The sequence below is a fragment of the Podarcis melisellensis genome, assembly GCF_964234715.1.
Source record: "Podarcis melisellensis genome assembly, chromosome: 3".
NCBI lineage: Eukaryota > Metazoa > Chordata > Lepidosauria > Squamata > Lacertidae > Podarcis > Podarcis melisellensis.
Window position 1 is genome coordinate 73,592,643 of NC_138530.1, and position 27,345 is coordinate 73,619,987.

Consider the following 27,345-nt stretch of genomic DNA (forward strand, 5'->3'; position numbering starts at 1 on the left):
TGTCTCCATAGTTCCAACCCTGCCGCTGCCTTGCTGCTTCCCTTCCCAGTAAGCAACTTCAGTGCTGCTGCCTGGAGGTTATTGCTGCAAATCAGCCCCACCAAGCAATCCTGAAAATCCCCCATATATTTGCAATAAATCAAACCACATAACTGTTTATTTACTTTTGCAGCATTTAGAAAACAGTTGCGACATGGTTTTGCTGTAAGCACATACCTTGAAAAGCAGGTGGCAAACATGTTTGAGGTCATACATCAAAAAGATTCTATAACCTGAACTGACAAAGAACATGAGAAGCATTAAAATCCAACGCATGTGTAAGGACATATTACATAGTTCAGAAACAATACTTGCTAATTACCCATGAGCACAAAGTGCACTGTTTATTTCACTTACTTTAAGGCTTTTTTATTTTTGCATCACACACACACACACACACGTCTGACACAAATGAAGAGGAAATGAGGGGGGACCCTATAATTAATCTTCAAGCAGGAATGAATTCCCCTAATGTTTGGGGCACTAATTTCTCTCCATGAGGGGAAATGAGGATCACAGTTTATGTGTGTACACATAATCCTGGGAAGTCTCAAAAGGGAATAGTAAAAGATGGTTTTAGAACTTCTTTTATGACAGCATTTCATAATAGAGTATTCATAATAAAAGGAAGATGTAAATATGCATAATTTGAAACAAGCTTAGAGGAAATTACAAATACAAGAGACTCTAGTCAAAATATTGGCAGTGAAAGAGGCTTGCAATTTTGCATATCAAACAATCATGTTTGCTGAGAATTACAAAATGTACAGGACATGTTAATAAGTCAAAGGAATTCTGTAAGTGGATAAAGTGAAATCAGAGTGCAACTCTGATTTTAAAATTCATTATAGGACATACATCCCAACACTCCTCCCATCTCAAGGCAGTACAGTCTAATTTGCTACTCATATTATAGATATAATAAGTTTATTCACTTTTAAGTTGAGTTATGCTGGCTTTTCTATACTGCAGAAAAGCAGATGTCAGAAAACCAGTAAATGGATATGAAGATGATATTTAGGGGTAGGAATATCAAAACAGGAGATAATTGTGATTTTATAGACCAGTATGCTTGCACAATTGGGCTTACTCTGTACAGTGCTAAGGTGGATATTCTAGATAGGGTCAAGAGGAATAGAGAATTTTCTGAATATGCTGAGCTTTTCTGTTCATATTTCCCCCCTGATTCCTGCATTACTTCTTGATCTCAACAAGCAAGTTTCTTTTGCATAGCATTTTTCCTGCCCACTCCACCTTCTGCTCTGACTAGGGATGGAGAAGAAATGTCACTCAGTACACCTTTAAACAGAATGTATCAAATTCACATTTTTTTCTGAGGCAATATGTGAACCGAAACACAGCTATTCTCCAAAATACGTGCTTATTCAAATTTTGCATTGCACTGCTCCAACCAAATAATTTCTATACCAGTGCATCAATTAGGAGGAAGTGTGTACAAAAATCAAGATATTACTTAAAATACCATATGAAAATTTATTGTATTAGGAGAAATTGCTTGCAGAAATATGTACAGTAACCAAAACTGCATATAAAATGTGTTTATTGGTGTAGTGGTTAAGAGCGGTAGACTAGTAATCTGGTGAACCGGGTTCGTGTCTCTGCTCCTCCACATGCAGCTGCTGGGTGACCTTGGGCCAGTCACACTTCTCTGAAGTCTCTCAGCCTCATTCACCTCACAGAGTGTTTGTTGTGGGGGAGGAAGGGAAAGGAAAATGTTAGCCGCTTTGAGACTCCTTCGGGTAGTGATAAAGCGGGATATCAAATCCAAACTCTTCAAACTCTTCTTATTAGGGGAAATTCGCACTAAATTGCTGATGAATTTTCATAAAAGTTTTTTTTTACTTAAAAAAACAACCATTAATTGCTGTGAAATGTGGATAACCAAATTTAACACTGGGAAAAGGAGAAACTGAGGAAAGCAAAATTGACAGATCCTTCCATCCCTAGCCCTGACCGGCACAAGCTCTGGGGCTGTAGATCTGGCACTGGTAGAACTTCTCCATCAAGCCCTGAGGCTGCTATTCAGGGGCTAAGATAATAATACCGTAATAATGGTATTGCCCTTATATGGATTTTGGACATTTTCTTATGAGCCAACATATTCCCCTTACCTTTGCAAAAAGAAAGAAGAAAGAAAAAGATCATCATTATTCTGCCACACAAATGGTGTTCCATGTGCAACAGCACCCATGAAATCCACCTTCTTCGTACCTCTCAGATGGCAAATATTAACCAGAACCATGTCTTTAAATGCAGGAGGTTTTTTAGTGTCCACAAGTATAGCTCAAGTTCAAGATGCCTGACTTTAAGTAGCACAGCTTCTTACAGCTTGGCTCAACAGTTTGGAGTTGTGAATCGTCCGCTTTTCTCCACACGAAAGAATGAAAAATCCCATGTCGTAGTGATTTCCCTTAAAGAGCCAGTCAATTCAGAAAGAATGAGATGGAAGTCTCTCTTTGGGGAGCACTAACATTTGTTTCCTATATATTATTTACATACAGCGCCCCAGAGGAAGGTTGCTATCGAAACATAGATTTTGCTACATTTACATGTAGCAATAAATTTCTACTCTTAAGTAACAGTTTGAGGCCTTCCGGAAATTCTTTTACCATCTCAAGGAAGATTATCTCTATGTGCTCCACTTGTACAGTGAGAAAAGCCAGAAAGCTTGGCTTCAGCAGGAGGAATCTCAGGTGTGGTCCTAAAATGGTCAGCATGGTGGAATGGAGACATGGAGCCACCTTCTCAACACAGGCATTGCTGCCACACACTGGGACAGTGTGGAGGTAGGTCTGGGAACAGTGAGCTTAGGAATTTGCAAGTGCGCTAGCGGAACTAATCCAGTGCTTCTACCAGCACACGCATACACAGCCCTGACCATGCCAACCCCCTTACCTCCACAGTGTCTCATGTACATCCCAACTATGCCATTGTTGGGATGTTGGCTCCATGCTACTGCAACAGCACACCAGCAACTGCTGGAGCAGTGGTGAAACATGCTGTACCTATTAAATTAATTTTGGGCAAGGGCTGGCATCAGTATTGTTGGGCATCCTGGGTCTAGAAGGGCCTGCTAATTATGCCTGTCCTGATTGCACAAAGTCACCGAGGTAATGTTGCTGTAAAATGGAAGCCTGGCCCAGCCAACCAATGCTATTAAGAAATACAGCTGCCTCTACTGCCAGATCATTCCATTCATAGAGGGCGGGATCACCAGAAGGCATTTTGTCCAGGTTTCCTTCAAACCTGGAGCCATTCCTGTCTTTTCCAAGGAGCAAATTTTGTAAAGAGTGTTACAGGACAGCTGAATTTCCAAGTGTCAACATTAAATACAGCCAGTGCTGGATAACATAAGCTATCTAGGTATGTGTACAGTGGTACCTCGGGTTACATACGCTTCAGGTTACAGGTGCTTCAGGTTACAGACTCTGCTAACCCAGAAATAGTACCTCGGGTTAAGAACTTTGCTTCAGGATGAGAACAGAAATCTTGCTCCAGTGGCGCTGCAGCAGCAGGAGGCCCCATTAGCTAAAGTGGTGCTTCAGGTTAAGAACAGTTTCAGGTTAAGAACAGATCTCCGGAACGAATTAAGTTCTTAACCTGAGGTACCACCGTATAAAGTAGTGGCTTATGTCCTAGTCTTTAACAATCCCATCACACCAGTTGTAAACCAAAACTTCAGTAAATTGTGTTTGTTTTGTTCTGTTAATTCAATGTTTTAGTGTTAGTGTTACGTAGCGTTTTTGTATTTGTATTGTATTGTATTGTTGAATTTCTTTTCTTTCTTTTATAGTCTTTAAACTGTTAATAAATATTATTTTTTAAAAAAATAAACCAAAATTTCAGCTCTCTCTTCTCAGTAATACACACACACGCTTCAGAAATACCAGGACAATTGTTGGAGGTGGTAGGGTGGTGGAGGGAATCTTCCAATATAAAATGTTGTTGATTAATTGGAAGATGCCATGCTCCAAAGCATATTAAATTAATTGGTTTCATATGTAAGCTAGTCAGTTTATGATAAGGAATGATTAACAGGCAGAGAGTTGCCAACATGAGCCACTCAAGCTCAGTTATAATCAGTAGCAGGGCCAGCTCAACCCATAGATAGTTTAGGCTACTGCTACTTTTCCAGCTACTCTGGAAAATTGTCTGCAGAAAGGAACAACAATCACAGTTCAAACTGTTGGGACAGTGAAATCTAAAATGTAGCAGCAATGAAAATCATCATTATCATCAATATCAAATGTGCAAAGTGTATTCTATTTCTGGAAAATAGCTAGCAATATGCATATCCTAGACAGAATTGTCAATCGAAAATATGCAAAAACGCTTATCTTAGAAAAATGCACACATTATCTTTGTTAAAATCACAAACATGCAGAAATGGAGTGAATTGAACTTAAGACTGGGAATGGGGGAATGAGAAACTGTCAGAAACAAAATATTTGTTCACCTCTACTGACAGTCCTTCAAAGAGAATAGTAGATCACAAGGCTGTCCTAGGCACGCCGTAACATGTGTGATAGCTCAGAGAAAGTAAGCCACATGTCTATGATCTTGTTGAGGCTCTTTTTCCCCTAAAACTTAATCAGTGGGATGACTTCCCACTTCTGTGGTCACTGCATCTTACAAGGAGGGTGATGTGGCAGCAGGGCTGTCACAATGCAAGGGCACTGGAAGGAATGCAGTGACACCCTTGCTCTGCCATATAGCTACTGCTCACAAGCCTTGTGTGGCATATTGTTTGGAGACCAGCACTGAAAGGTAGAATCCTCCATGTTCCATCTTCAAAGTGCCATTATATCAAGTTGAATGAAAGTGCATTTTTATGTTATGTCCAGTATGACTAATAGGCCACAAAAAGTGTTAAAAGAATATACTGTATTGTACAAGAAAAAAACACAATAATTCCAGTGCCATATTAGCAGGATAAGCGTGCTTGCCTTCACATGTTCCTGCTGTGATATTTCTACAGGGAGGTCATAGATGTCAGGAAACTAATTAGTGAGAGGCTATTACAGGTTACTGCAAAAATAGCATTAGTTTAATCTCCCGTAAATGTTCAATGTGCAGTTGCAGATTTCACTGAGCAGCGTAAAAAAAAAAGAATATAGCAAGTGATTGAAAGGAAGGCTTGTCTTCCAGCTCTGCCTGTCTAGTGTTTTGAGCTAATTGCCATGATGATCATAAACATTATTAGTCATATTGTTCCTATTGTATCACTTTTCATAGCACTAATATATTTAGAGATTAATGTAAAAGTAGATACATTTTAAATTGTGAAAGACACCCATTCATTATGGGTGATTTCTCCTAAATATACCAGAAGCTGAAGTTAACAATGTAACCATGTCATTGGAGATTTATTATCCAAGCTTGCAAATTGCTAGATGGTTCCTCTCGTTTCAAAAGATTAAGGCTATTAAATACCTACCAGGAAGGTTAAAGGTTTGATCAGATTGGATGAACCCAGAGAAGCAATTTTAAAAGGGTGCTAATTCCCATAATTGAAGAAAGCCAATGGAAATATTTTTCCCCCACCAACATCTTAAATATACAATACCTTGACATCTTATGAGAAATTGGGTCACCTCCTAACTTGATTAAACATAGGACCAAAGGAATTACACAGATTTGGGGACTGTTGTTATTGTCAATCACAATTTCAATATGTTCAGCAGGAAATTATCCCTTACACTGGTGAAGGTCTGATGCTTTCAATGGGGTTATACTAGTGTAATTTGAACTAGCCCTTTGTGGGGGGAGATGTGCACTATCTACAAAACATTTCTTTTTTGAAGGACATTTCAAAAGCATTAAAGAGTTTTACACATATCCTTCAACTCTCTCATCCTTCAAACGCCAGTTAATTTTAATTAGATGTGGCTTTCTCATTAATTTTACCTTTTTGATTAAAGGGGACATGATGCACTCTTCTGCAAATGCTGAGGAGCATCAGATGTCCCACTTAGGGGATAGAATGAAAGAAAGAAGGAAAGACAATTCTCAAGGTACAAGAATCTGGAAAGAAATAAAAAAAACCTAATATGTTGAGAAACTTGGAGTATGTATTGCAGCCTCTGGACCTGGGGTCAAAAAGGATATTGTCCGGTAGAGTAGGAAGTACTTCTTTATTGGCACTTCTTCCCAGTGATATATAGAAACATCTTGAAACAAGAAGTGTATATATTCCATATACCGGGCACAGACAATGAGTTCTCATTGTGACACACAGCAGCATTTTGCATGGCTATTACTAACAAAAGCGTTGACCTGTCAGCTTTGCTGAGAGTTGATTTGTTTACATAGCGCTCATGTTTCGTGTCAGTTTTCATCCTGCCTTTTCATTTCACTAAAGAAATGGATGGAATAAGTTGCCTTCTGCATTCTGAATCAAAATTTATTCTGGTTTTTGATAGCGTAAACATTCCAAGGGATGTAAAGAACAGATGTATGTGGAATAAACGAAAGCATCTTTTAATCTACGATACAATTAACACTGGCAAAGGATTACTGGCTAAGGTACTGATTCTCATCATCAATATGCGGAAAGAATATTCATGAGACATCTTGAGCCTGTAAGCATACAGGTGGAGTAGCAATGGCTGCAGCACTGGAATGCAGACATGTACTTGATGGGGTGGGGGTTATAGAAAATGTGCTAGAGAAATAAAGCAAATGGTCAACTACTGGTGTTCCTGGTAGATTCATTGGGAATATTCTAGAGATGTGCTTTGGCTCTGTGTGTGCATTGAATAATGAGAAGAATGTAGGGCATTTAGGAGTCTCCCCTTCCCATAGCCAAAATGTCAGTAGCCCCTTTCTGAGTTGGATTGAGTAACAAAGCCACAGAACACTTTCTTGGTCTATTTAGATCTTTTCCGCACTGATACCATTCTATATTTTCCTAAATGATATCTCGGTGTTTCTCGAGGTACATGAGCTTTGCAAGACATGAAGCTCTCAAAAATATTGCCTGCAGAGCAATGAGGAACTCTGGATTGATTTTCCTAAAGCACAGCAGCAGATTTTTTGTTGTTGTTGTTAAAAGCTTCATTACTTTGACTTAAACAAACAAACAAACCCAGCTCTCTTCCAAAATCAACAGACAATATTTTGGACAGCCTCGTACTGTAAGATCTATTGGAAGCCTGTAAGTCTTATCAGAGGACATAAACACTGGAAAAGAAAGTTGCAGAGTTAAAAGAAATGTACAAGAAATATACACACTGCTTGGCCACTTTTCGATAATTTTAAGGTAAAAAAGAGAGCAAGAGACAAGCTTGTGCTATCCTACCTCATAATTGATTATGGAGGAAAGTGAATTCCTTTTATTTCCCCCATGAGAAACACCTGAACCTATTTATTTGCAATTTGACAGTCCTAATCCATTCTGAGGGGCTCCTGTGTCTATAAATTTCATTACTTTGGCCAAAAGGGGGGGGGTAGATTCCTCATTATAGTGAATGGGGAACACAGAGCTTCATTTTATACAGAGAGGCTCAGAACCCAGAACTCATATTGGAGCGGGAACAAAGAACAGCAGATTTTTTTAAAACACACACACACACAAAGGTAAATCTGGGGCCAGGGCACTCCTACTGAACTGTTCAATATATATGCACCTTTGATGTTTCACAGTATGAAAAATATATACTGAAGTACTGTAGTTATGTGGAAGTAACATCATGTCTGAAGCTTCCTCTGTGAAAAACATGGAAAAGTTGCCTAAATAATTATTTGATCAGTCATTTGAGTAGAAATCAAGTAATCACAGTTCTGCAATTTATTCTTCTCTTCAGAGTATGCAAACTCAAAGCTATATGGAAACCATGTTACCTAAGTTTTATTTAGTTTGTCATTCAAGGTCAGAATCTGGAAATAAGAAATCTTACTTTATTTTCAGTGGGTGATACCCTGATAAGTCTTAGAGTACAACCACTGAAATCACTGGGCTTAAGTTGAGTATGACTAGCATTGGATATTGTGGATAACCAGCCTCATATAACCAACATGCTTAATTCTAATTAATGCATGAATGGGTTGACACCACAGAATAAGATGTCCTGCCAGGCATAGCTAGTTCAGTCCCCATCACCTTGTGAGGAAGATAATAAAGGTCATTGTTCACCTTCAGTCTGAGAAGCTCAGTAAAGAGTTCTGAGCTGATTAAGCTCCAACCTCTTTTTTACAAGCCATTCTTTTGTTCCTACACCAACAATTTAGGAACTTTCACCACTGTAACATAGCCAGGTTTTACTGCCTGTGTTTTCTGACTGCTCTACAAAAAAGCACATGAATCTGACCTTTGGAGAGTTTGTAAGTAAACCATTTTTAACTTACGAAATGTGTGGTCTTTTTCTGTGCTAGTGGAAAGTGGGGAACTTTGGAAGGAAATCACAAGGGCATATTTTAAAGGTCAAACAGCCTTTATTTCCAAACTTAACTTTGTCACATATTTTGTTATTTTAAATCTCTGCTGCGAGTTCTCTCATGAAAGAGTTTTTGGCTCAAACTTTGATCTTGGCACTTAAAAATTCTCCTTTTATACCTATTTTTTTTACTTGCAATCAACAGATATCACCTAGTCACATTTGGCTTGGACTGAAGGGAGGTGCAATACTTAACACCTAGGGGGTTCCTGGTTGGGGAAGTGCTCTAAGGGATAAAAGGAAGCAAAAAAATTCTCTGTACAGTATGTGCATTAGAGAGACAGACAGACAGAGATATGGAAGCCACTCTCTCAAAATACATGACACACAGCTAAAGATCTGCTGTGTTGTTGCCTTTTTAAGATTTATGTGATACAGATTTCCCCCTCCCCCACGCCTACAAATAGTTGCCTTTTTCAAGGAAAGCCTAGAGAATTTTGATGGACTTATAGGTGGGCTTTTAAAAACAGCACTGTGGGGCAATGATAGGAATATAAAAATAATGTGAAATTATATCTATTTATGGAAGAGGCTTTCTTTTTGTTACTTTCTTTTTGTAGCAGAAAACAAGTGTTCACATGGTGAAAAAGTCTCTCCCCATGAAAAGTTACTGCATTTTAGTATCTGTTTGTTTGTTTGTTTGTTTGTTTGTTTGTTTGTTTACTTGAACATTTATTACTTGTGTTCTCTGTAGAAAGGTGATACTTGGTATGGCTTACAGATTAAAACAAATACTCGGAAACAATGTAATAGAAAAATAAATAAATAAATAAATGGACATAATGAAAGACACTAAACCTAAGTAAATACAGCAAATAAAATAAGAATGTGAGAAAAAAGGAACATTTCTGCCTACTTTGGCCATGCCCACAACTACAATAGCCCTGAGCACTTTCCTTCAGGGGAATGTGGTTGGTCCTTATATATTTCTTAAAATATTACCCTTCCCATTTTTTACTGTGTTGTCTATAACACATACCTGGGAGGTGGTGAAGTGCAACATTCTGCATTAACTACAGTTATTAAGCCTTTTCAAAGGCAAATACCACATGAAGAAAAGAATGGCAGCGTTCAAAATGGGCGTGGATCGCTGGAGCTAAATCCCTATCTGCATGTGTGGCGACAGCTGCCTCACCAACCTAAACTGGGGCTGCTTCTACCTGATAACTAAGAGGGAACCCAATATCCAGTATGAAGGATCTGCCCCTGCAGGCTGCAATCCTTGTTCTTTGGTGGGCAGAAGGAATAGGATCTCTTCTGGGCCATGCAAAGCCTTGGTCCTCCCAGTTTTGGTTTGGCATTTGACTAACCATTCATACTTCTGCCTTGTCCTGACTGAGATTCAGTGTGTTATTCCCCATCCAACCAATAGCTGTACTCTTACACCCACTGAGGGAATCAGCCACTGCTTGTGGATTGGAAAAACATCAGTGTGTTGATTACATTCCATTTTCTGCTGCAAAATGTTCTCTAGCAGATGTTGCACACCTCTATTAAAAAGCAACAAGGACAAGATGATACCCCACAGGTCATTTTTTTAGGGCATAGTAGTATTCATTCAGCTTCATCCTTGGCCATCAGCCTGTTTACAATTCTTTCCTTTTTTTACCTATTTTCTTTTTTAAATGAACTCCCAATTAAAGCTAATCTTTCATAACCCCCTTTGTGCCTGAAAAGAACACAGATATAAATACAATATAAATACAAATTTAAAAATCAGCATTATGGATTTGGTGAAGCTTTCTGAACTTAGAGATTGCTTTGTATAGCCACCAAATCTATCACAGAAGTATAAAATTAAACTATGCATGAATAATAGAGGCATCCCTTTCTAGGGGAAAACGTTTTCCTGTGACTTTGTGTTAAATGCTGTAATATATAAGATACAACAGATACAAGATGGATCATGTTGCTAAGAAGTGTCAAATATTAAGAGAACCTTTTGTCTTTCTAAGCGTTTTTCCTATCTCAATGGACCCATCAAAATGTCAGGAAAAAACCAAATGTGAAGCAGTTTTTCAGGATACAGCACTGAATAAGATCTCCTTGATCATAAAGCTGTACAAGCAATGGTTCATATTTTTGGCACTTGTCTGTACATTTTGATTGTCCAGACAGAAACAATTTGCATTTCCATCAGAATGTGTAGTATTTCTTCAGCAGCTCAGGCAATAGAAAGTATCCCCATGGTAACCTGCAGAAGGCCACTTGTTAAAGTCATATTCACAGTGGTAGGATGACCTTCAGTGCTGCAGTTTTTCATATGCACATTGATCTGTGCTATGAAAAACCTACGTTTAAAGACCCACAGTGTTCTTGGTTGTAGTTGGTTGGTTTTTTTTAAGGGGCCCTTGATACATTTATGAAAGGTTTTTTGATCCTCAATCTGATGTCTTTAGAGGTCTCACCTTCTCCTTGACATTGTCTAGATGTGTGTTCATTAAAGAATTAAAAAAATGGACATAACAATTGACCAGTTGGGATGCACTTCATATGGTCTTTTGAGAGACACTGTAGGCAATGGTTAGAATTTGGGACTAAGACTGGAGATATCCAGGTTCAAACCCTCATTCAGTCTTTGCTATCTCCTAGCACATCTACTCCACAAGGTTGCGATGGCATACAGTGGGAGGAAGAGGGAGGAAATAATGCACACACAACCTTGGGCTTGTAGGAGGAAAGGCAGGATAGCAGCGGCATAATGTCACAAACCTTTTGCATGTGACCAGTAGTCACTGACTGCAATATGTACCACCATCTCCAGCTGCCAAGATCATCTTGGTCATAGTTAAATATTAGGCTGGACTACAGATGTAACTTGCACCTTATATGGGTGAAAATGTTTGTTTGGTCCATATTTTGATCCAGCAGAGGAATCGTACTAGCAGAGGAACTATGTAGGAAGTAATACTGCAGGGGGAGAGGATATGGGGGGGGGCCTCCTTTCTTCTTATGATGGAAGTGGAACTCTGCTCAGGGGATAGTCCTGCTGGTGGCAGCAAAGTTTAGATGCAGATGTTTTTGTGCATGGTGCATGTCTGTGTCATCTATTCCTGGGCCTCAGTCCACAACAACATAGGAAGTTACCTTATATCAAATCAGGCCATTGGTTCATCTAGCTCAGCATTGTCTACACTGACCAGCAATGTCTGCTTTGAGTTAGAGTCATTCCCAGTCCTACCTGGAGCTGCTGGAGATTGAACCTGGGACCTGCATTCAAAGCAGACACTGTGCCACTGAGCCCTTTGCAAAAGCTGTATTAATGATACTGTATTATGGAGCATATTTCAGGTCCAAAGTAGTAGACAATTTCTTCTTTTTATCTCACTCAAGAATGTTGTGTGCATTAAGAGTTAAGCCAGAACATGTTAGATTTTTACTTTTATAGAATAAATCTAGAGTCTAGAACATTTGGAAACAAGTTATTGCTTTTCAATTTAAAGCTCACCTCACTGATAACAGGTTTCGGTGAATTCTACCTGGATCCTCAGTCTTTCATACTGCTGAAACTGCAGTGGTTAAAATTGGTAGCAATCAACCCTACCTCTCACTTTTAGATTATTGTTAGCCATAATTGCATTTGATTTTGGCTCTCCCAGTGGCATTAATCTCTGCTGACCCTAAGTCCTTCAAGCTACCTTGTGTAATTTCCTGTCAACCTCTCTCACACTGTTCTCTATTTCAAAAGTTTCGGTTCCAGCAGATCAACCAGTTGCTTGCAATGGAGCTTGAGTTTGAATGGTTTCCACAAAGCCCCAAGTAATTCATATTGCCTTAAAGATACATAACAGACATGTGATCACACTGCTACCAGATTTTTCTTTTAAATGGTATTTGGATTACTGTATTGCTTTCAATATAGCAGGGATACAGAACTTGTGGCTTTGCAGATGCTGTTTAATTCTAACTCTTGCCAGTCTCATTTAGCATGGCCAGCGAACAAGGATGATGTGAGTTGTGGTTTGCATCACAATTTGGCAACAGAGCCTGAAGTGGGCTGGTCATGATTTCTTTTCTCAATTTAGAAATTGTTGTAACAAGTCTTTTCCTCTCTGTCACTCTTGCCTGCCAGTTGGAAACTACAAATAGAAAATAATTTCTCTAATAGGAATCAAAGTCTAGTCAGCTTCCATGCGATGCTTCTTTTGCATTTCCACCACAGCTTAAAACTCTTAATAAATAAATATTTGTTTGCTTGTTTGTTTGTTTGAATTTATATGCCACTTGATTGTAAAAAGCCTCAAAGCTAATGTGCTAATACATGAAATTGAAAATGAGCCATCATTTATATAACAAAGCTCATCCCACATCATATCTCAGTTACGCATACCCACAGAAATGATAATTTCTACAGATATATTTCCACAAAGCCTTAAATCTGTCCTGGGGGTTCTCCCAAACCTCTGCTGCAGATTTTATTTGGGTGGGGCCCATAGGGAAAGGAAAGGGAGAAGTTCTGTTGTGCAAATGAACTTCCTTATACAATTGGGATCACTTTGTTAGGTAAAACCTTCTATTAGAAAACTGATGATTTTCCACTATCATTAATAGGTGAATCATTCTATAATTAAAATTCAGTGAAAAGGCAATAAACAGAGTAAATTGTGTGCTGGTGGACTAGTCTCTACATAGGTTATTTTTATTTTCTGTATCAGCAAAGAATTTGGAAGTAATGAATTTTTAAAATATAGTTTGTAGACAGTACAGACTCAACAATGTTCCTCTTCTGCAATAGTAATTTCCCTCCCTCCTACCTGAACTAGTTAAATCCTTGAACATGCAAGGCCTATTCTTTGGGAGAATTCTCAAATGGCATTGCAAAATGCATTGTTAAAAAAAGAGCAAGCAAAGAAAGCCCCTGTCCACAACACAGGATATAGGATCAACAGTCTGTGTCTGGATAAAACGCATTTGCCATGATAAAATTTCTCCTGGGACCTTATTACTTTTTGTGCAGGAATAGCAGCCCTCCATCCAGAGTTTTAAAAAGTACTGTCCAGCTAATCAATATGGATTCTGATAAATCCAAAGAAAGAAGGGAATAAGAAGAAATTCAATGTAACAAGCACCTGAAAAGTGCTGGACTATTTCAGACATTCCCTTTTGTTGCTATGTATTAAATACTGATGTCCTGAACTCAGAGAAGATCTCTCTTTAGTTGGGGCTCATAGTCATACTATAGGGTTACTTTGGAAATATAAGAGAATGTCAGTATAAAAAAAAAATAAAGAATAATTTCATTGCCTGGAAAAACAAACATTTAGGGTTGGTTCCTTTGCCTGAATTGTAGCAAGTTATTAATGTTAAGATGGCCTCACATTTTCTTATAGCAGGGAGCAGAATCTTCAGCCCCTGCAGATACTGTTGGATTTCATCACCCTCTGACAGCACGGCTAAGGATCAGGGATGATGGGAGTTGAAGTCAAACAACACCTGGAGGGCCACAGATTGTGGGATGCTGATCACAGATGTTGGCGGCAGGCTAATCTAGCTGTTGTGGTTTGCACATTAAACTTCAAACTTTAAAATACGTCGGGAGATGCAATGGCATCAAGAGTTCAAAAAGAGCACTAGACATCTTCTGCCAGCCTGAACACTTTGAAATGAAGTGAGTAAACCTGCAATTGCATATGGGTGCTCTAATCCGTGTGGGCTGCACAAATTGTGTGCACAGCATGTGCAGAAGGTTTACAAAGCTGCCATACACCAGTTTGCTGTGGCCACATTTTGTGGGTGTGCATCTGTGTGTGAGAGAGCAAGAGATGGGGAAGAAGAATATTATGGCCACACCCACACATTTAAAGCCCATGGGTTGTGTCCAATAATTCTGGGAACTGTACTTTGTTAATTGTGCTGGAATTTGTAGCTTGGCGAGAGATAAACTACACTTCCCAGGATTATTTGGGGGAAGTTGTGTATTAAATGTGCATTAAAGGTGTGGTGTGGTGTGGATGTGACCAAGAATGGAATGGAAAGAACAGAACAGGGGAAAACCAGGGCTGTTACCAATATCTTCTCCTTTGACACCCATATAATGAAAACAAAATGAAGTAAAATGCTGGCAAGCCTTCAGAGAAAGGGAATTCCATTACTGTTGAAGTGGTATAAATTCCAGTCTGCGTTGCCTTTCATCAAGTCACCAAACAGTAAATCGTCAGGTTGTTGCAATATTGGTGATGAGGCTGAAACAGATCTGGGGCACTAGACCTATTGAACACATGGTGAGTGGTGTAGGGGAAAGCATAGTAATAAGCCTGCATTTTTACCATACTCACAAAATCCATTTATTGTGTTTTGGAATGCAAATATGAAATGCTTTTCCTTTGTGTACTGAGCGATTTAATCTTCTTCTTCTTTTTGTATCCCAAACATTCAGAGAGAGCTTCAGATAGCATTGAAGGGGGGACGGGGGGGGGGACGTTCTTCAACAGGATCCCTGAAGTGGAATTATGTGTTAGCAGCAGGAGGCTGACTTTTTTAAAGAAGAAAAAGAAAAAAAGGTGTAATGATGGCTGCAAGAGCAAGTCATCAGAAGATAATTGTCTCCATTTCAGAATGTTGATCTAAAAGTTGTCTCTCTTTTAAGGAAGATTTTACAAGCTATTAGTTTGCCAGTTACCAAAAATAATGGAAATGCAGATGTAGAGCTGCAGAATATTTACTGTGTACCATAAAATACCTATATGTTTCTTTATGTGCAGTGCAATAAAATAAGGATTATATAAAGGGGGGAAATGGAAATTATAAAGACTATTGCTAAGGCAATGAAAATTGTAAATATAGCTCTCATTGGATCCTCATGAAGGCTAAAATTTATACATTTATTCCAAAATACAAGAGACTTTGCACTTAAAATTAATTTTATCTCCCTAATGAAAAAGAATAATCCTGGCATGTTCCTAGAATTTAACATGCTCAATATTTTTTTAAGAGCCTCACTAATATAGACTCTAATATTGAAATTTTCTATTTTGATCAGATGTTTTTGTTTGTACTGTGATATACTTTTCTAGAGCATCATTCTACCACAGATGCATGAATGTGAGTGTAATACCTTAGATTTTTTTTTATAACAACTCTTTTGTTCACTCAGGGACATATGTACATAAAAACATGGGCTGGAGCTTCATTTTCAACCTACACTGCAGTTCTTGTCTCTGCACTGCAGTTCTTTGTTTGCTGTAGTCTCTTTGAACTTGTGGAAGAATTTTATATATACCGTAGAACTGATATTTCCATAAGTCAGGTCAGGGGTGAGAGAGGTCCTACAATATGATAGATGAAAGGGAAACAATTTCCCCCAAACAATAATGCATTTTGCAGTACACCATTTAAGTGATAGCACTATGGCTTTGTTTTGCAGCACATACAGAAAAGCCACATTTCAGGCATCTCAGAATAATCTCAGAAAAGTTACAGGTTTCAGGGCTAACCCACCTTTTTGGTCAGTGAGCACATTGGGAATTTTGAAAAAGTGCAGTATGCCCCAGTCACTAAGTGGCTTCCAGTGGATGGGTGGATGCAGTTTAGAAGATGCTGAGACACTGCAAACAGGAACTGAACAGGAAGAGCAGTCACTTGTGTATTGTGGATTCTTTAGAGGATATTTACCTTTTCCATTCCACCTTTAGTTGCAGACATGGGATTTTTACTTGTCACATGTCTGTTTACATTCCAGCATAGTTTGCTGGCATAAGCGGAACTTCCGCTGTATTGCTTTTGTTTTGACTCTCGCTCTGAGAAGATGGCAAGGAGAGACGACATGTTTTTTTTTGGTCTTGATTTATGTTTAATAAATCCATAATTTATAGTACGTATTCACAGCCTCAGCCTCTTCTGTTTTTGCGGTATACACTGCTACGTATAGTGTGCTCACGTCTGGAAGGCTTGAGTCACTGATTTATGTTGGAGCCAGAGGTCGATGGATCTTCACAAGGGCACGGCTGAGAAGGAGACGATCCAGCTGGGGACTACCCAGCTGGCCTTTCGACCCAAGGATGACAACAAGGAGATATTGACGGGCACACCCATTTCTGCAGGAGCCACGTTGGCGATCCCCTGGCTTTGAAGCATCCTATGTTTCTGCTGTGTTCTCCAACCTACTCTCCTTCACAAACTAATAAATATATCCTCCCCTAACTTCACAATGTGGAAAACCCATCCTTTCTGTGCATTACTACAGCGGTTCCCAATTTTTCTCCATGGACCACTTGAAAATTGCAGAAGGTTCTAGCAGACCACATAATGATTATTCTTCCTTTTGTAGCAATTGCAATGTGTTGTATTAGAAGCTGAATGATTTTGCTGCTATCATCACATCTTCTGTTTCTTATGTGATTTGCGGTTTGAAATAAAAGAAGAAATACAGATACAATTAAAAAATAATATAAATATTTAGTGCCAGAATGACACATGAAACTTGAGGACCACAGTCTGAGAACCCCTGCATTACTATAGGCATATATCTCTGCTTGCAACAGGAACACAGAAGAACCTGCTCTGGAGTGACTGCTAATACAGATATTTAATGCTTTTGCCAGAAGAAAGTAAAGCTACCTTGTAGCCATTGTGTTCTTCCTAATTCAATTAAAGGATGCTAGTTGTTCACTGAGTAGACACCAAATTCAAATGTGCATTACTCTGTTGTGTTACAATTGTCCAGGGTTCCCTGGTGAGTTTTGTGAACCATATGGAACGCATTCAGATTCACTGTTCAAGCCAAAAAGGTCATGATAATTGCTGTCATGCTTAAACTATCCATATGAATAACTATGTAAAAAGTGAATTAACTCAAATGATTTGCTTGAAAGCCTCAAGGAGTCTTTATAATTACTGAGAACTTTTCAATTATTTTCACCTTCACATTTTGCTCCATGCCACAATGCACAATATTCTGGTGCCTTTCCAAAGTCTGCTTCTCATTCTCGTTCTCTTCCATCTTCTTCCATACTTTCTAATGTCAAAGAGACATATTCTTATCCTCAAAAATGGATTATTATTATTATTACAGTTCATTAACCATCTTCTAAGCTACCAATTCAAGGCAATTTACACATAAAAACACAAAAACAGCAAATACATTTAAAACAAGATTAAAGCCCTACTAGGTGGACACTCATGGTAAAGACCCATTTATCTGTATGGGAAATTTGAGAGAACAAAAATGCATTCAACTGTTTGCAGAAACTCCAGATATTTGGGACCTGTTGTATCTTGACATGAATGCTATTCAATGGAACAGGGGCAACTGCAATAAAAGCCCTGCTCCAACTTACTGGGGATGGTTCTGAAATCTCTGGAAGCTGAAAGAGAAATATTCCCACAGACTATTACAATCCACTGGTTATATAAAGTGGCCTATCAAGCAACATGGTCCTGAGGGACTTACGTGTTAGTATCAACACCTTGAACTTGGCAGCCAGTGTAAATATCACAAGCGAGTTTGAGATGAACATGGCACAAGAGTTTGAGAAACTCTTGGGTGCATCAGCTGGACATGAACCCAGCAATTATGGAGATCCATTTTGCCATTGCACCCATAACAAATAACTATCTGTAGCAGAAAGAGAAACAATTGCTCAATTGAAGGCCAATCCTACTATTAGGCTGCTGTCTCAGGTTCTGAACACTGCTGGTAGGACTTCCTGAATCTCCAAGTGGCTTGGCCTGCTCCCCTATTATGCTATACTTGGGCCCAGTGCAGAATAGTGTCCTATTGTCAGTGTTGAAATAAGCTTCAACAGGCAGTCCAGTCAGATTAGGTATGTGAAATTGTGGAACAGGGGAAGCCAACTTGTCTTTTGACTTAGGAAGTAAAATATTTTGTAAGAAGGATGGACTTGGCAGCACGTCTGACTGGCTTGCTGTGTTGATGGCATTTAAAGTGGCGTCCACTTCACAACTGATTTGTGTGCACTGACTGTTGCTCTCGAATCACAAGCCGTGCCCTTGCTCATTTCACTTTGCTTGTCAACCCCACACACCTTCGCCAACCCCTCCCTTTATTTTTTTTAAAAGATATTTATTGCAGTTTTCAAAGAATACAACAAACCTCACACTCAAAACCAAAAAAAGAAAGAATAGAAAAAACACACCATCACAATCAATCAATCCAGCAAAAACAGAAAAATACAGCACGAAACCTAAAAAACAAAAAACAAAACAAAAAAGATCTAAAAAGAAACATATATATCCAGTTTCTTACCCATTATTTACATATCCTTCTTTCCTGACTTCCTCACATCTCCCTTTTCTGTGTTCCCTTTTTACACAATCATATTCAGCAATACCTAACCTTTTTTCAGATCTTTCAACTATTATGTCTCCAATTTTTCCCCTTATAACATTTTGTTTAAGTTTGACATAATGTTATTCTAACTTTTCACCCTTATTTCTCATAAAACATTTTTACATATTCCTTTCAGCTATGTCACTAATGCCATATTATCTTTATACCCTGCATCATTTTAACATTCAAATGTTTTACAATGTTTTTGCAGTCCTCTTCCGTTTGCTCTTCTCCCAGGTCTCGGATTCTGCCCCTCCCTTTAAACCTTACCAAACCTCATATGCCCTTAGAACTTGCCAAACCCTGACCCACTTCCCTTATATCTTGACAAACACATCTACTCCCCTTAGAGCTATCGCCTCTATGCTCACACTGCCTTCCTCACACTGACAAACTGTTTCACCCTTAGCAACGGAGGGCAAAGACAAGAGAAGCAGTGGGTGGTAGCAGGGCATAATAAGTCCTGGGGAGCTCCCCTGCCCTGACTTTTCCTCCATGGTTTGCCCAGGCCACCTGCCTGACACTGTTTCCCTCTTTCATTTCTCCTCAGCCTCCAATGCTGCTTTGATGCTCTCAGAAGCCTGTCATCATGCTATGGTTCACAACACCACCTGTTGGCAGCTAAGCAAACTGCAGTGTGACAGCAGTCTTCCCTTTTTATTATATGTTAACATAAATATTCATATATATTGATTCATTAATATAGGACAACATTACAGTTAGGTCTATGCAAAGGCACTTTCATTGAAACTGTCTTCTCTCTTCATATGCATCAGGACATGAGTAGGTCATGGGAAAACCAAGACTCATTTTGAGTTTCTTTCTTTTTGAGTGCCTTATGACAGGTATAAACTACACAGCATCTTCCCAAGCATCTTTGTTTTGCATAATATGGGTCTGCTAGCATTGTGCATGCATGGTGTTCACTGTGGATTTTATTATATATATATATATATATATATGCTTTCGTAGATTTTCACGGGTACAGGAATGCAGGTTTTGGTGTCCTCGGGTGTCTTCCCGTGTAAAAGTTGGGGTGTCTAGGCGACGTTTCGACGAGGTCTCACTCGTCATCTTCAGGCTGGTGCTTTCGGCTTCTTGTTACTGGAACAGAGCAGGATCTCAGTGTTTGAGTTCCTATAAATACTGTTGAGGGGGTGTGGTGTATAGCCTCCAATGTTCTGGGCAGAGAGGAAGTTCCCAGGCTAGTGTGCCTTTTCTTCTTTTGTTCCTTAATTACTTGAGGGATATCTTGAGTGATTTCTTGAGTGATATCCTGAGTACCACTTAGGTGGGTCATTAGGTGTGGATTAGTTGCTAAAGTCTTTGTGTCTTGACCTCTTGAACTTTGTGAAGAGTTTTTCTGAGAAGATGGCTGTACTGCACTTAGTTGTGCTCTGGCTTGGCTTCGTGTATAGGGGCGAGCTGTGGTTTTGTGGCCTGTGTCAGCCAGATCTGTGTAGGGATTGCAGGGGGGTGCAGCATCCGGAGGTGCCACCATGGTTTGGCTACTGGATGGTGTCTGTAATTTATCTGTGGAGAGGGTCTGGGTTTGGGTCTGGTGTGGTTGATTGGTGATGGCGTTCTGTGTGCCTCTGGATCTGGTGTCAGTTTTTGTGGGGAGGGCTAATTTCCAGATGTCTGGCAAGCGGGATGTGTCGTCACGCTTGTTCATGTTGTGAGGGTGTTTCTCTATCTCGATGGCTTCCATGATTATTCTCTTGTGGTGATGTTCCATGTTAAAGAGCAATTTGGAATCTGCAAAATTAATTTCGTGTCCTGTTTCTTTCATGTGTTGGAAAAGAGAGGAAGTTTTTTCTTCTTTTTTGACGGCATTCTTGTGTTCTGCGATACGTGCATTTATTCGTCTGTTTGTTTGTCCAATGTACGTGGCTGGGCAGACTTTGCAGGGTATTTCATAGACCCCTTGGTTTTCCAACTGGATTTTATCCTTGGGGTTTCTGAGGATATTGGCTATTTTTTGGTTGGTGCAAAAGGCTGTTTTGATATTGTGTTTATGGAGGATTTTGCTAATTTTATCTGTAGTGCCCTTGATATAAGGAAGGAGGGCCATGCCATTGTTTTCTTCTGTGTCTTGGTTTTTGGGGGGTGTTTCTTTTTGGATTAGCTTCGTAACCCTGTTTTGCTGGTATCCATTGGCAATTAACACATTTGAGAGATTCTGTAACTCAGTTGTCAAGTGGTCTTTGTCAGCCAGGCGTTTGGTTCTGGAGATGAGAGTCTTGGCTACGGAGTTTATTTGTGCAGGGTGGTGGTGTGATTGTGCATGTAAGTAGCGGTTGGTGTGTGTTTTTTTCCGGTAGATAGTGTGTCCTAGGGAGCCATCAGGTTTTTTGTAGCTTCGATGTTGTATCTCTCTTCACACAAGTGCCCATTAATGAAGCCTTGACAGCCATTCAAAACAAATACAATCCCCCCGAATACATCTTGGACCTGACCAACCACTGCCTAACCAACACGTACTTCATCCACAATGGACAAAGATACAAACAGATAGAAGGAGCACCTATGGGATCACCCCTCTCACCGGTCATCGCAAACCTGTACATGGAACACTTTGAAACCAATGCTTTAGACAAGTCAGAACACAAACCCAAACTTTGGCTCAGATATGTTGACGACACCTTTGTAATTTGGCCACACGGGAAGGAAAAACTGGATAGCTTCCTCACACATCTCAACAGCCTACACCCCAAAATACAATTCACTATGGAAATAGAAGCCAACAACCAACTTCCCTTCCTTGACGTCCTAATCTACAAAAAACCTGATGGCTCCCTAGGACACACTATCTACCGGAAAAAAACACACACCAACCGCTACTTACATGCACAATCACACCACCACCCTGCACAAATAAACTCCGTAGCCAAGACTCTCATCTCCAGAACCAAACGCCTGGCTGACAAAGACCACTTGACAACTGAGTTACAGAATCTCTCAAATGTGTTAATTGCCAATGGATACCAGCAAAACAGGGTTACGAAGCTAATCCAAAAAGAAACACCCCCCAAAAACCAAGACACAGAAGAAAACAATGGCATGGCCCTCCTTCCTTATATCAAGGGCACTACAGATAAAATTAGCAAAATCCTCCATAAACACAATATCAAAACAGCCTTTTGCACCAACCAAAAAATAGCCAATATCCTCAGAAACCCCAAGGATAAAATCCAGTTGGAAAACCAAGGGGTCTATGAAATACCCTGCAAAGTCTGCCCAGCCACGTACATTGGACAAACAAACAGACGAATAAATGCACGTATCGCAGAACACAAGAATGCCGTCAAAAAAGAAGAAAAAACTTCCTCTCTTTTCCAACACATGAAAGAAACAGGACACGAAATTAATTTTGCAGATTCCAAATTGCTCTTTAACATGGAACATCACCACAAGAGAATAATCATGGAAGCCATCGAGATAGAGAAACACCCTCACAACATGAACAAGCGTGACGACACATCCCGCTTGCCAGACATCTGGAAATTAGCCCTCCCCACAAAAACTGACACCAGATCCAGAGGCACACAGAACGCCATCACCAATCAACCACACCAGACCCAAACCCAGACCCTCTCCACAGATAAATTAAAGACACCATCCAGTAGCCAAACCATGGTGGCACCTCCGGATGCTGCACCCCCCTGCAATCCCTACACAGATCTGGCTGACACAGGCCACAAAACCACAGCTCGCCCCTATACACGAAGCCAAGCCAGAGCACAACTAAGTGCAGTACAGCCATCTTCTCAGAAAAACTCTTCACAAAGTTCAAGAGGTCAAGACACAAAGACTTTAGCAACTAATCCACACCTAATGACCCACCTAAGTGGTACTCAGGATATCACTCAAGAAATCACTCAAGATATCCCTCAAGTAATTAAGGAACAAAAGAAGAAAAGGCACACTAGCCTGGGAACTTCCTCTCTGCCCAGAACATTGGAGGCTATACACCACACCCCCTCAACAGTATTTATAGGAACTCAAACACTGAGATCCTGCTCTGTTCCAGTAACAAGAAGCCGAAAGCACCAGCCTGAAGATGACGAGTGAGACCTCGTCGAAACGTCGCCTAGACACCCCAACTTTTACACGGGAAGACACCCGAGGACACCAAAACCTGCATATATAGGATGCTGCACCCCCCTGCAATCCCTACACAGATCTGGCTGACACAGGCCACAAAACCACAGCTCGCCCCTATACACGAAGCCAAGCCAGAGCACAACTAAGTGCAGTACAGCCATCTTCTCAGAAAAACTCTTCACAAAGTTCAAGAGGTCAAGACACAAAGACTTTAGCAACTAATCCACACCTAATGACCCACCTAAGTGGTACTCAGGATATCACTCAAGAAATCACTCAAGATATCCCTCAAGTAATTAAGGAACAAAAGAAGAAAAGGCACACTAGCCTGGGAACTTCCTCTCTGCCCAGAACATTGGAGGCTATACACCACACCCCCTCAACAGTATTTATAGGAACTCAAACACTGAGATCCTGCTCTGTTCCAGTAACAAGAAGCCGAAAGCACCAGCCTGAAGATGACGAGTGAGACCTCGTCGAAACGTCGCCTAGACACCCCAACTTTTACACGGGAAGACACCCGAGGACACCAAAACCTGCATTCCTGTACCCGTGAAAATCTACGAAAGCATATATATATATATATATATATATATATATATATATATATATATATATATATAAAATAAAATCCACAGATATATATATATATATATATATATATCAAAATAGCTGCCAGGTTATAAACAGTATTCATTCTTCAGGCTTGTACAATGTGTTTTCACAGGAATACTGATAGACAGGATCAAAAGGCGAAGCATTGTGATAAAGTTGCAGGAGCTGTATGTTATCTTTGGTCATAAGCTACAAAATATATAAGATGATAACTAAAATATCATTACAAAATAATATCCAAAACCAATAGAGCATGAATACTTACTCTAGATAACAATCAATGTCATGAGTGAGTGAGTGAGTGAGTGTGTCTGTATGTTAGAGTCATGGATTGAGACAACTGTGTGTTGTGCCACTGCTGTATTATAATCTCCAAACAGAAAATCAATTTTTTACAAATTGGACCAATACCCTTGACTTTTATTTATTTTCTTTGTGCATTTCTATTAAGAATGTAAATAAATAAGTAATGTGGCATATCCTGTGGGACTCCCTCACCACAATACAATGACATAAATAGTATGGAATTTCCCTATATTTCTCATCAAGGATTGCAGGAGGAATTTGTTGCAGTCTTACTAGGGAAATAATTTTCTTAGAGATTTAGTGTTTATAGACAGTGCACAAAAGATTTTTTTTAATGCATTTTTGTGAATATACGGTTTGCTCACACCCATGTCTTTCAGTTGCTTATTGATACACTATTAAAAAGACACTGTAGAACCTCTTAGCCATCTGGTGGGCTCTGTGAATTCTGAATAGCTTGTAACTCAGTGTCATACTTACTTTCCCTCTGAATCGCAGTTAAGGGGCTTCCATACATTGAATTAATTCAAAACACATGGCATGAAAATATTAACCCCTTGGAATTTTTAATATCTCATGAAACTGCTTCAACAGAGAAACACAGCTTTATTATTCTGCCTCCTCTTTGCCTAGGTAAGCAAAGGGATATGAAAAAGTCTGTCCTCCAGAAGAGAATAAACATGTTGATTTAGATGTATTCCTGGTAATTCTGCTGTATATAGACCCATATTATTTTGATAGCATAAATAACTTTCAACAACACTGAAACTGCTGCCCTCGGTATTTTTTAATTTATACCTGCTGTACCTATTGTGTGTTTTGCTCCAAATGTTTATTTAATATGATGCAGTAATAATATTTAGTGCCAATTACATTCAGGGTACGCTTTCAGAAATGAGAATTTCTTCTTCCCATAGGTTTAATTCTACACAAAATTGTCATAAAACAATGTTAGAAAGGCATGATTTTATTATTATTACTGTTTTATTTTTATTTATAAAATTTCTATACCCCCCATCTGAGGATCACATTGCGGTTTACAATATAAAAACACAGAAATACATACTACGGTAACAAACAAGAACAAGAATATGTTAGTAAGGCTGCAATCTTATGCACACTTACCTAAGAGTAAGCCCACAAAATGCTGTGGGACTTACTTCTGAGTAAACATGCTTAAGGCTGCACTGCATGTTGCACATGGAAGACTTTGACAGTAATATAGACCAGGTATATCTAATTTGGTGCCCTCCTGATAATGCTGGATTTCAACCGCCATGATGCCCAGCCATTAAAGTCATGGCTGGTGGGAGTTGCTTGCCAACAATACATTGCAATGGAATAGAAACATCATGGGTAGCCAAGGAAATTATTATAGAATATGTTTGGTGTAGAAGAAATGACTCCCCGTAATGCACCCTTGCTGCTGTGAGCAGGCAAGACTTCAGATGTGGTAGTTGATCTTGTATTGCACTGTACTGAAGCGTTCTGGCAGTTGCGATACTGTTACGTAACAGAGGAGAGAGTGGGAGGGCCAAGGTGGCATGGAGATCAGCAGGTATAAACACACTGGCAAAGCCAATCCAACACTTCTGCCTATACTCCTCCCTGGCCGCAAATTAGGGATACTCTGTCGATGTCAGGGACTGAGGAGGAATGGTGGAGACCACCCCTCCTCTTCCTGAAACTTCCGGAGAAGAGGGAGACAGTATAGATTTACAACAGTGGTTTGCAGAAGGTCACAGTTCAGAGGCTGCAGAGGGGAGAAGCTGGGAAATATTGGGAGGGGAGTAGGGAGAAGAAGCAGTACCAGGGGAGAGACAGCTGACAGACTCAGTGTCTTTAGAAAGCATTCCAGACCTCCCCTCCTCCCAGAACCCTGGTGGGCATTGAAAGTAGGAGAACAGAAAGCTCAGAGGCAGAAAGCACAGATCAGCCAGCACAGGGATGGTGTATAATAGGAGAGACGGAGGGGATGGGGCTTTACTCAGAGCAATGCCATTACTGAAATAGAGGCACCTTACTAAGCCTCTCTCTGTGAATATTGAATCAAAGACCTTGGTAAGAGTTTCTTGTCTTTCCTTTACTGAGGGAGGGGGATCAGACTCCCTGAAGCCTGGCAGTCTATTATGTTTCTAGAAAGGCATCTTATCCATGTATGGAAGAGTGTGACTTTGTTGCTTTGTTGAGTGAGGACCTGCAAGAAGAAGAAGAAGAAGAAGAAGAAGAAGAAGAAGAAGAAGAAGAAGAAGAAGAAGAAGAAGAAGAAGAAGAAGAATTATTATTTATTACTTATAAGCTGCCCATTTGACTGGGTTGCCCCAGCCACTCTGGGCAGTTTCCAGAAAAAATTATATGAAAAACCACAACAAAACACCAAATATAAAAAACTTCCCTATGCAGCGCTGCCTTCAAACGTCTTTTAAAAGTTATATACAGTGGTACCTTGGGATGTGAACGGGATCCATTCCAGAGCCCCGTTCACATCCCGAATGGAACGCAAGACACGACGGCACATCTGCTCATGCGCAGGTCACGTTTCGCCACTTCCACGCATGCGCGTAATGTCATTTTGAGCGTCTGCGCATGCGTGAGCGGCAAAACCCGGAAGTAACACACTCCATTACTTCTGGGTTGCCACGGAGCGCAACTCGAACGTGCTAAACCCGAAGCACATTCAACGCGAGGTATGACTGTAGTTGCTTATCTATTTATCATCTGAGGGTCCAGTGTTCCACAGCACAGATGCCACTACCAAGAAGGCACTCTGCCTGGCATGTCTCACAGTGAGGGAACAACCAGAAGGTCCCTGTAGCTGGATTGACACCTTATGTTTAGTTTATAGTTTGATCCAAGGGCAGCTAGAAAATCAAGGATACAAATACAGTGGTACCTCGGATTACAAATGTTTCTGGTTACAAATGCTTCAGGTTACAGACTCTGCTAACCCGGAAGTAGTACCTCGGGTTAAGAACTTTACTTCAGGATGAGAACAGAAATTGTGTGGCGCCGGCGCGGTGGCAGCGGGAGGCCCCATTAGCTAAAGTGGTACTGCAGGTTAAGAACAGTTTTAGGTTAAGAACGGACCTCCAGAACGAATTAAGTTCTTAACCCGAGGTACCACTGTAAGCTGTTCAGGAGGAGTAGCAAGGGAATTTAGCCTTTTCTTCCCACCTTCCCACCTCTTCACCAAGCAACCCCCTGGTTCTAGTGCTAATTATCTGTGCAGATATTGGACCAGGGAGACTGTCTACAGTCATTTATTATAATAATACTAGCAGCAATAATGGCATTCAGAGCATTTCACACCAGCAGTATTTGTTACATTCAGTGTTGTATCTCAAAAATTTAATTAGACAGCAAGGCTTTCTCATAAAATTATAAGTGATTCATACAGTAATTTCATAAGTAGAAATGCACGACAGAAACTGTGATGTTTATAGATTTATCCTACGATTTTGAACAGGGAGATTTAAATCCAGAAGGTTCATAATTTTGCTCTTTTAAAAAAAAATATTCTCCCTCACACAAAAG